Consider the following 11,612-nt stretch of genomic DNA (forward strand, 5'->3'; position numbering starts at 1 on the left):
GACCACCCATAGAGGATCAGTCCTAGAGAGGTCAACAGTGACCTCTCAATAACATTTTCAAAAGAAACAAAACAACAGGTAGACATGAGAAAATTTTTTAATCTTGGAAATATAGTCATTAAATTTAAAAACTCAATACTCACAAAAGTCTCTACCCTGGTCACAGGCAGAGAGGGAATTAGAAAGAATGCAGCCAGGGCACGAAGAGATCACAGCTATGAAAGATTACTTAAGGTGGCACATGGAGCCCTGGCCCAGGTGGGGTTTGATTCCCAGTCAGGCCGCATACCTAGGTTGAGATTTTGATCCCTGGTCAGGGCCTCAGGGTGTATACCAGAGGCAACTAATCAAGGTTTCTTTCCCACATCAATGTTCCTCTCTCTCTTTCTCACCCCCCCCTTCCTCTCTCTCTAAAAAATTAATGGAAACATATCCTCAGGTGAAGATTTAAAAAAAAAAAAAGAAATGGCAGATGGATTAAGAGATCTGATAAACACCCAGTTGGAGTTTCAGAAATAGAGAATGAAGGGAATGGTGAGGAAAACTTAGTTTATTTCTCTCTTTCTTTCACATCCAATCCATCAGCAAATTCTTGTGACTCAGCCTTTGAAATGTACTCTGAATCTGACAACTTCCCTCCCTGTGCCTACCACCATGATCCAAATGCCATAACCTCTCTCCTTCTAGCTGACCTCTAGCCCCTTACAGTTCAGTCTCCATGCAGCAGCCAGCGGGGTCACTGTAGAACATGAATCTGCTTGTGTCATTCCCGCTCAAAGCCCTCCAATGGCTGCAATCACATTTAGAACAAAGTTCAAAGGCCTTACTTACTATGTCCTGCAAGTTTCTTAATAATCTGGCCTGTAAAATTAGACCTGAAAAAGTTAGGAGTCTGCATTGCTGCGATGCACACACGCCAATGGCCAGTGCTGCCTCGCGTCCCAGCCTCCTCGCCCAGCCCCCTGCACTGACCTCCGGCTGCTCCTCCGACACTGAGCCACTCCACCTCGGGCATTTGCACTTCTTTCTCCCTCTGCCTAGTGGAAGCATCCCCCAGATGAGCAACCCTCGTGTCATTCAGCTCTCTGCTCAAATGTCCCCTCCTCAGAGTGGGCTTTCCTATCCTTCTGTCTAAATACCCTGCCCCACCCTACATCACCAGCCTTACATACCCGGGAAGAGAGAATGGCCTCTCTGGTGAATCGTGTTGATGTAGTTGGTTATCTATATGAGGGAAAAATAACTGGGCCCTTATCTTCCACAATAACAAAATTAATCCCTTGTAAATTCAAGTCCTGTGAATGTGACAGCAAAGCATCCAAAGTTTAAAAGAAAATACAGGGGGATATCTTTTTAAAACCTTACAGAAGGAGATGATGTTTTAAATAAGATACACACACACACACACACACACACACACACACACACAACACTGACCATAAAAGAGAAGATTATGAACGTGTCTATGTTAAAATAAAAAAATGTGTGTTCAGCAAAACACACCACAAAGAAAGGTAAAAGACAAGCCACATTTTAAGGGAAAATATAACACACAAAAAAACAACTGTTCCGTATCCAGAATTATAAGGAACTCCTACAAATCACTAAGAAAATACAAACAACCAAAGAGAGACATGACATGAAGGATATGAAGAGTCACTTATGGAACCGGAAGCCAAAATAGTCACCGATACAAAAGAAATGTGCCTTGAAAAATGAGATGCTGATTCACACCAGATTTGCAAAAATTACAGCCTGACAATTCCAGGTATCAGCAAGGCTGCAGGGCACTTCCAGTCGTGACAGAGGTAACATTTCATCTGCGACCAGAAAACATTAGAAGGAGCCTGCGATATGAGAAGCTGAGGGGACAGCTTCCAGCAATGGCATGTGAGAGGCCTTGAGCCGGGAAAGAATTTGGAGAAGCCGAGAGAGGGGCAGTGTGACTGCCGTTCAGCCACTCGAGGAAGAGGGAGAATCCCTGTGCTTCAGGAATGTGGAGCACCAGGTGACAAGGTCAGAGTTTGTGGGGAACAGGTGCAACCGGCTGTACTGAGACGCACACAGGTGAGATTCATGGTGGAGTGTCCATGTCAGCATGCTTCCTCCCTATCTCCTTACCCTCCATCTCTGTGATTTCCAAACTTTTCATGTCATGGCACACATAAACTAATTACTGAAAGTCTGCGACATGCCAAAAAACCTTGCATCTTTTGCTGATCTGATAAACACACACACACACACACACACACACACACACACACACACATAGGTATAGTTTTGATTTTTTCACACCAGACAGCTCTTGTTGTGTTGGCTGTTGTCATTTATTTTATTAGACAATGTAAGGGAAAAGGGGTCAGTGCCCCTGACTAAATAGTCAGGTATTGCATGTCTTAAAAATTCTTGCCTGCAGACCAGCTGGAAATCGCTGCTCAATCTCATAGCTCCAGGCACATCCAAGTTCCATGGGGCCTGAAGCTTACACAATGAGGAAGGCTGCCTTTAAGAAAATGTGTAATTGTCTGTCTGTACCACTGGACTATCTATGGGGGCAGGGCCTGTCTTGCTCACCACATGATTGGGAGGCTGTCACAGAGTAGTGCTCACTGAGGCTCATGGAATAAATTAAACATATAGAGTGGGGCAAAAGTAGGTTTACAGCTGTGAGTACATGAAACAGAGTTCATTATTGTATAATTACTTATTTATTATTTATTATTATCCATACGAACAGCCCCAAAGAGTGGAAACGATGTCCTTGAAATTCTCTGGGCCCTCTTCTCAGACCTGTGGCTGCTCTGGCCCTGGGCTCTGCAGTTAGGAGGCCTGTACAAGAAGGTCAAAGCCTTCCCCAGGCCCACGGCAGCCTTTCTTTCCTCTTCTGTCTCCCACGATCACCCTCCTTCCCTCTCCAACAGGCTCAACTCCTCCTTGAACATCCCTGGGCCTTTCCCCCACTGTGCCTTCATGTCTGGAATTCCTTTTCCCAGCATGTCCAAATCCTACACTGCTCTCCAGATCCAGACCAAATGCCACCTCTTCTCTACCAAGCTCCCGCTAAAACTAATCTCCCCTTCACCTCAACTCCCACGGCCTCCTAGCTGTCCTTTGCTTAGGGTGACCCTCCCTCCCCACCTGATTGATGTTCCTCAAACCCTCTCCCAGGATAAGCTCCTTGAAGACAATCTGGTTTATTTTCATGTTTCCTCCCATCTATCCCTTATTCAGCAAGGCCTACCAACTAATCAGTAAAGGGTTAAATGGAGAATGACATCCTGAATTCTGGTGCTGCTGATGGAGTAGGCAGTTAGACAGGAATGAGCAGAGCAGGAACTATATATAGGCCAGGTACAGAACGTCACCAGGACATAATGTGCCAGGTGGCTAGCAATGGGCAAAACTAGAGAAAACAACTATTATAGGCTAGGACCTTTCCTCCCCTAGTGTGTCATTAGTCATGTGGTTTAGAGCCTCCTAGAGGACAAACAAGGTGTCGGAGAATAACTTCATAGGACTCCCTACGAAGCCCTTGCATGACCACTCCCTTGAGCATTAAGCCCTCAGGACCATGAGGTCCTGACCAGCATCAAATAATCTTAGAAACAAAACCTTGGATCTGTTGACCACAGAGACCGAGTGCTGGTGAAACTAGAGGTAACATCTAGGCCTCAGTTGTGTTTCAGCTCCAGGTCCAGGAAGGCAGCAAATCTGGATGAAGCAAGGCCTTGGCTGACATCAGGACCAGATGCAATGACTAGTGACTCCCTATCCTAATGCTGACCAATCAGTAGTGACCACCCTGGAAAGCTGATGAATATTATATTGAGATTCTCCCCTGAGACCACCCCTAAAATCCCCACCTTTAGAAACCAGATAAAAACCCTTTAGATATAGGACCCATCCACCCCACCCCCCACCCCCGGCTCCTTTATCTCTCCCACGTGCCTGTGCCTTCTTTCTCAGGCACATACTTTTGCTTTCCTTCTCCTAAGCTCCAAGGGCCCTTCTTTCGCCCTCACTCAGGCTTTCGATCCCTTGGCTGAGCTGGCTCGGCACAGAATGCTTCATGAATTTGTGTGCCATCCTTGCACAGAGACCATGCTAGTCTTTTCTATCATTCCAATTTTATTATATGTGCTGCTGAAGCGAGCACTGAGTTATTTCTTAACCAAAGTCAAGAACCAAGGTCCCACATTCACCGCTACTACTGCCATTTTCCAAGGTAAAATACAGGAAGAGAAACGGGCTTGGGAGGGAAAACAATAAATCCATGTTAGACATGGGGGAGTAGAGGTGCTTGTGAGATATCCACATGTAGATGAATAGATGGTTCTGGCACCCAGGAGACAGAGCTGGGCTGGAAATTATGCAAAGAATTTCTGTCTCCATTTAATGAATTAAGAAATAGAATTTGGAGAAAGAACTTATTCAAACTTATATGGCAGAAAGGAGTAAATTCCAGTAGTGGATTCTGTCTGACACTATCCTGCCTGGGGAGAGGAAAGGAAACGGAAGACTTCCCCTGGGAGCTTGGGGGAAATTTAGGAGAGTTCGGGTTCTACTGGTTGTGCCACACCAGCATGGCCAAGGGTGAACCTGAGGAGGGGTGGTGAAGGACTGAAGAAAAGACAGACAAGAGAATACAGCTGGGGCTCGGTGGATCTCCCACGCCTGGATGATGACACAAAAGGCCCAGCCTACAAGGCGATGCTTTATTTTATAGTTGTTGTGCCCAGATTTCAAGATTCCCAAGGGCCCACCAGGGAGCCAGCGAGTCCGATGCAAAAGCAAAGAGTCATACGGGTAGATTAACATGTACACAAATGTTCTTGTTTTGGCAACACTTGCTGCACCTCCCACAGCCCATTAGCTACTTAGGGAGGAATTAAGGAGGGCTACAAGGTCAGGCTTAATTATGCTAGGAGAGCTCTGCCCTCCAGGCTAGGACTTGTTTGTGGCCCTGCCATAGGTCAGCCCAAGGCTTGATCCTAGAGCTGCTCCTTACAACTGGTGACTCCAGTGGTTTTAGGCACATCCAGATCTAAAGGAGCCCCTCTTTTTGAGCCCCATGTCCTCAAAGGCAGACTAGTGTGGTTGAAAAGGCCCTGGCTCTGGAAATGTGTAACATGTGAGTAATTTATGTATAAGCTTAGGCAAGTCACTTTCTCTCTCAGTGCCTCAGTTTCCTGAACTATAAAAGGAGGTTAAACAAATGATCCTTAAGGTTTCTTATAATTCTGACACACATGAATTAGTAATTCATTTCTTTAATTCTTTTATTTTTAATACAAGCCCAGGAACATTTCTTTTCTAAGTACTTTGTTTCTGAATAATATTAATATCATTTTTATAGTGTTCATTGTAGAAAATTTGTCACAAGGGAAAATCCCAAAGAAGGAGAAAAAATCATTACAATATCACTAGTTAGAAACTAGTTGCTAATATTTTGCTGTAATTTCTACTGGTCTTTCTTTTACTGTGCGAATATACATACATCTTTTCCTTTTTAAAAAAATTGGATAATAATATCCACTACTAACTGAGCATCTGTTACACATCAGGCTCAGAACCAAGTGCTCTGACTACATATGACCAATCCCTGCAGGGCATATAGCAATGTCCCCATTTTACAGAAAAGAAAAGCAAAGGGCAAAAAATTCCAGAATTCCTACCAGACTAGCTTTCTGAGCTGCTTTGTTCTGTGTGTAATTCCTTTTTCACTTAATTCACCTTTAACATGTTCCCATTTTTCAAATACTTTTCTACCACATTATCTAAGTTGCTTCAAGATACTCAACACACAGTCCCTTACTGCTATCATTGAAGATATTTTCCATTGTCACTGTCATGGACAATGCTATGATTATCTTCCTCCCATGTCATTCTTTCCACTCAGTCATAATTGTTTCCTTAGGGTAAATTCATAGAGGACAAACATCTAGGTCAAAGGATATGTGTATTCTTAAGGCTATTAACAAATAGTATCAGGTTGCCTTCCCCAAAAATTGAACTATTCTTCACCCTTTAACAGTTTATAAACGTTACATTTACTTGTGACCTCATTAACATTGGGAATTACCTTATTTTTATTCATCTTTGCTGATTTTGTAAATGAAATTTCTTGTCTATAAAGTTGAACTTCTTTCTAATGTCATGGATCATCACGTGATTCATTCTAATAAAAATTTCTTATACAAATCCTTGGTAGATATGAGAGAAATAAAGTATTGGAATGAAAGAAAGAGAAAATTAATTTTATTCATTTAACAAAAACCACGTACCTAATATACACAGAGTGTGTTATAAGCCCTGCAGGAATTAAAATTAGTAAGAGTGAACAAGTATTGAGCACCTACTCTATGCTCAACAGCAGGCATCTTAAGTGTCATGACAGACAAAAAGGCGGGGGGTGAGGGAGGAAGAAGGTACAATATTTATCCTCCAAAAACTTGCAATCTAGTTGGGGAGGGGAAAACCAATGCCCAGAAGGTGTTTTGAACTTAATTTCTCCCTTCCCTGTTCTTTCATGGAACTGCCTTTCTTATCTCCACTGTGGCTTAGTGAGTCAACCTTAAACATGCCTCTCTTCCAGGTCACCTGAGAGCCCCAGAGAACAGGATGGTGTCTTACTCAGACTCTTGTCCCATCATGTAAAGGCCAATGACTTCATGATTTCTTCACAGTCACTCAGTGTTGTAAAATGGTGGCAGGTTGCCATGTCCTCTACCCACTCCCACCCCACCCCCACATTAGTCCACTGCGTGCCTGAGAGCATCAGAACCACAGGTGGGCACTCAAATGTAGGTTTTAAGGGTCTCCATTAAATTAGCATTAACAACATTAACATTGGTTTCCTTAAACCACCACCACACTCCCTTCAACTGCAGGAGCCCTAGGATTTCATGTTTCTTCATTTACATGGCTGAACACCTAAAGGGGGTCAGGGGTTTGGTGTTATTTGCTTGTTACTCGTTCTCATACCTTACTGACATTCGCATGGACTTCCTGCCCTCCGGGACCTGCACACCTCATGATTGTCTGCTGAAGATTGATACCATGATTGATACCAGGAAGGAATGTGCTCTGAGTTTTCCCTTTACAATTCATTGACATATTTTATCTGCATAGCCCAAAGCATCTAAGACCAGCTCAGCTAAATACACATTTGCTTCATTCAAATTCTGATTTTGAATGTGAGTTGAGTTAATTCCAATTTCAAAAGTTTCCAGTTGGTGTGGACTGGAGGGGTTGGCTGCCAAAGGTGGGACATGAACCAGCCTAAAGTATGAGTAAGATTTAGGGGACAAGGTGGGCAGGGGCCTTGTCCCTTCATCCACCCCTTTCTTCCCTTTTCCCTCTACCCACTTCTTAAGAGCCTTCAATGAGACACAGAAAAGAGGCAAATTGTTAGCAAAATAATGAAGGGAGTGAGGAGAGGCAGTCAGTGCTATCTGTCCAGGTGATACACATGCCGCAAGGATGAACCTGGCCCTCAAACACGCAGCAGGGCCCTGAGAGACTGGCAGATGGAAAGATTACAAGGCTTGTGAAAGGCGAGAGGAGAGACAAGAGCAATAAGGGGATTCCCAGAAGCGTGACTGAGAGGTATTGTAAGGGGAAAAGTGATGTCATATTTGCCCCACCTTCTGGGATAGCATGTGGATCCCGAGAAGAAAGATTCATTGATGTGGACCCCAAGAAGAAATTTATCTGTTGAGATGATGCCCTATGGTCAACTGAGGGCCCAAGTTTTATAAATAATAAGAGCCTAGTGGCCATTTGCTGACAGGGACTCCTGACATACTCTGTATACTAGGAAGAACCTCAGACTGAACTCCCTGCTTTCCACACTATGCCCCACTATTTACGCTGTCTGAGTCAACCACTGCAGGGCAGCCCTGGTTTTGTCTTTCTACTAATGGACTAAGACCTGCCCCGTGCCTTCAGAACTGTACAATTTGGACACCTCATTTACATAAAACAGACCTCATTGAGAACCTGGTGGGAACTCTTGCTATAAAAGGTACCTCCCCTTTGTCTCAGTGGAACGCAATTTAAATTGTTACCTGACTCTGTGACTCCAGGCCTGCAGCTCCTTTGTGCTCAAATATTTTTTATTCTCTAATACAGTCTAAAATTAATTTTGGTTTACACTGGTAACAGACTGTGCCTACATCTATATACCTTCCTATATGTCACTGGTATGATCAAGGGAATGCAGTGTGTATAGCAACTAATAATCAACCATGCAGGCCCTATGTTGGATTCTGTATCTATGTCACCTCATTGGACATCACCAACTACATGCCCAAGACCACCAAGACTCCCAGTCAGACATTCCCAGACTTCAGGGTACATAAGAATCACCATGGATCTGACTAATGTCACCCAGAAGTGCATTTTCTTAGATCTGGAGTGGGGTCCAGGAACAAGCATTTTTAATAAGCATCCTGTGAGAGTGATGCAGATATCCAAGGACCACCGTAGTCCACCCAAATGGGGTCTCTATGCAGCTCCCACCTGGCCCTGGGAGCTAGAGGCTCCCTGTCATGCCTTTAGAATCAGCCTTGGAGCCCACCATCCACAGTGTCTGTGGACAATGACTTCCCCTCCAGTCATTCCTCCTCCATACACTTCAGTACTGCTCCCCCTGTTTCTCTCTCACCAACCTTCCTGCTGTGTCACTTGAGGCCCCCACTGTGTCATAAACTCCCCTAATATCTATATCTATATCTATATCTATATCTATATAGATGAGGTATGGAGTCATATCTAGGTAATAAGTTGCATTAGAGCTAATTGAATGTATTCTTCTGAGTGCAGAGTTTTGATTGCCTGTCTGTGGTTAGAGAACCAAATAGGTGACACCATAAAAGAACTTCTAAAAAACTTTTACTAACGTGCCCATAGTACCTAGTCTCCTTTCAGAGAGGAAGGGAGAGGGAGAGAGTGATAGAAACATCAATGATGAGAGAATCATTGATGGATGCCTCCTGCATGATTGGGGATCAAGCCCGAAACCCGGGCATATGTCCGACCCAGAATCAAACCATGACCTCATGGTTCAACGCTCAACCACTAAGCCACACCAGCCTGGTTTCCCTAATATCTTTGACCCTTTTCCTGCACTCAGCTCTGCAGAGGGTACCACTTCCCAGGCCATCACTGGCCTCTACAGTGCTTCTGTAAATTAGAGAAAGGTGGCTCTTCTGGATGGGAGATCACATCAGCTAAAAGTGCCCCCCCCCGCCCCCGACAATCCAGTCCCTAAGGACCCAAGTGTGGGGAAAGCTCAGATTTCAGCCCCTCCCCTCCTCAGGCAGTGCAGGAACTATACAAATTGCAGCCTGACCACTTCCTGGTAACCATCCATGGACATTGCTCAACCTCCCACTCCCCTTGCCAACAGGTCAAAGAGAGGTTGTTGCTATCTTCACTCCCAGTGCCATTTCCAAACCTTAACTCTTCTCCTTCCTGTAAAAGCCGCCACTGTTCTGAGCCTCAGCCAAGTGATTGTATCAACCACTAACTTCCCTCACAAAGACCAACTTCCAATCTCGTCCCTAAAGACTGACAGCCTTCCTCTCTCTTACAGTCGCCATCTTGCTGTGTGACCAGGATGCCCATAACTTGTCCAACACTGGAGCCTCACAGCTCACAACCTCCTCAATCCAGTGGTCTTCCTCTCCACTCCCTTCCGATTCCCTCACATCCAGGAACCTTGTCAGAACTGCCCCTCATGAGAAACCTCAAACTCCAGCAGCCCAGCCCCAAGCAGTGATCCACTCTTGTGCATTCCTCTCCTGCACTCACTCCTGCCACATCTGCTCCTTGGCATCATGGAACCCCATTCCCGAGCCCTTCATTTTCTGCCTGCCCAGCCTAGACCACACAGTTGACCGCCTGAACCATCCTCTTACAAGCATCTACCTTCAATCTCATTTTCTGGGAAAATCGAACCCTAATGAATTCCATGATCCATGATCCACTTTCTCCCACCTCTGCCCAGGCCCTGAGTGCTGCTGGAGAAAAGCATGTAATTCTATGCTGGCACCACGGTCTCCAGACTCCTCTGCATCTGAGTGCTGCACATCAAGGAACCTGTCGGCCACCGCTCCCATCGCCTCAGGAAGCCTTCCAATCTCCACAGCCTTCTTCAGCACCCCCCCACCCCCTACACAACCCAAAGCCCTTCCATCTCAGCAGACAACGTCTCTTCCTATTTCAATGAGAAAATTGAACCCATAAAATGAGAACGACCTTAACATTCTGGTCCCACCCCCTACATGAGTTGGCAATTTTTGGGTCCTCCTATTTCCTTTTCCCCAGTCTCCCAGGATGAAGGCCTTCTTCCTACCCCTGGCAAGCCCCTCCATCTGTGTTCTCCATCTTTGCGACTTGTCTTAGCCAGTTTTCACTTTTTATCCTATAACCTTACCAATTTAGCCTATAGTTGTATGTAAGCTCAAGTTTTGCAACATTTAAAAACACACAAAAACCTTCCTTCCTGGTCCTCCCAGTCCCACCTTATCTTCCTTTATTCTTCTCTACTAAAGCCTATACCTGCTCTCCCCACTTCCTCACCTTCTCCTTCCTAATCCAATCCACTGCATTCTGACTCCCATATTCCCATCCCACCATCAAGAATCAATACCTTCCCATTGCCAAATTCAGTGGATAATTTTCTATCCTTTTTTTTCTGTTGCATTTGATCCTATTCCTCACTCTCTCTTTCTTGAAACTGTCTACTCCCCCATGACTGTAACGTCACCCTCTTTAAGTCAGTGTGGTCTCCAACTTGACTCCTCTTCCGCACACCACTTATTCATAGTTGTCCACTATCAATCAGTCCTTAAACTACTGCTTTCACATTCCCACACGGGGTTCCTGGACAAAAACATCTGCCATTGAAGTGCTCACTTTCACCTATATTCTGACAACTAACAAGCTTATCCTCTAGCCTGGACTCCTTCCTGAACATCAGAGTTGTATATACAACTGCATGCTAGACATCTCCTTTAGCACATTACCCAGGCACCTCACACTGTACCTGTCTAAAACTGAACTCATCATCTCCACCCTTGCCCCAAACTTGCTCCTCCTGTGATCCCCATGTTAATCACCGGCACCATCATCCACCCACCCAGGCAAGTCAGACACCTGAAGTCATCCTTAACTCCACCCTCTCCTTCAATCTACCTCTAGGATTGGCTCTTTTGACTGCCCTCATTTTTAAAATCTTTTCACGCCCTTCTAGCCCTACACCTGCTGACTATTTTGTGATAATTCATCATCACCCAGCTGGACTATTGCAAGAGCTTCCTAATTGGACTCCTAATTTTTCTCTCTCATATCTACTCCCCACATAATCACTAAAGTGATTCATCTAAACCCAGATTTGGCATGTCAATCTTCTGCTTGAAAGCCCTGTTGCGTGTAAGACAGTTTTAAATTCTTGGCAGGCAAACTCTACAAGGCCTTCCGAGTCACTCTCCAGCATCAGCCCATCTTTCCTTGTCTTGAACATTACATTTTAGCTATGCCCTGTTCATGTCATGCAGTTTCATACCTCCACACTGCTCTCGTCCAGGAAACCTCCCCCCCCCCAA

Source organism: Myotis davidii, unplaced genomic scaffold (genome assembly GCF_000327345.1).
Source record: "Myotis davidii unplaced genomic scaffold, ASM32734v1 scaffold678, whole genome shotgun sequence".
Taxonomy (NCBI): domain Eukaryota; kingdom Metazoa; phylum Chordata; class Mammalia; order Chiroptera; family Vespertilionidae; genus Myotis; species Myotis davidii.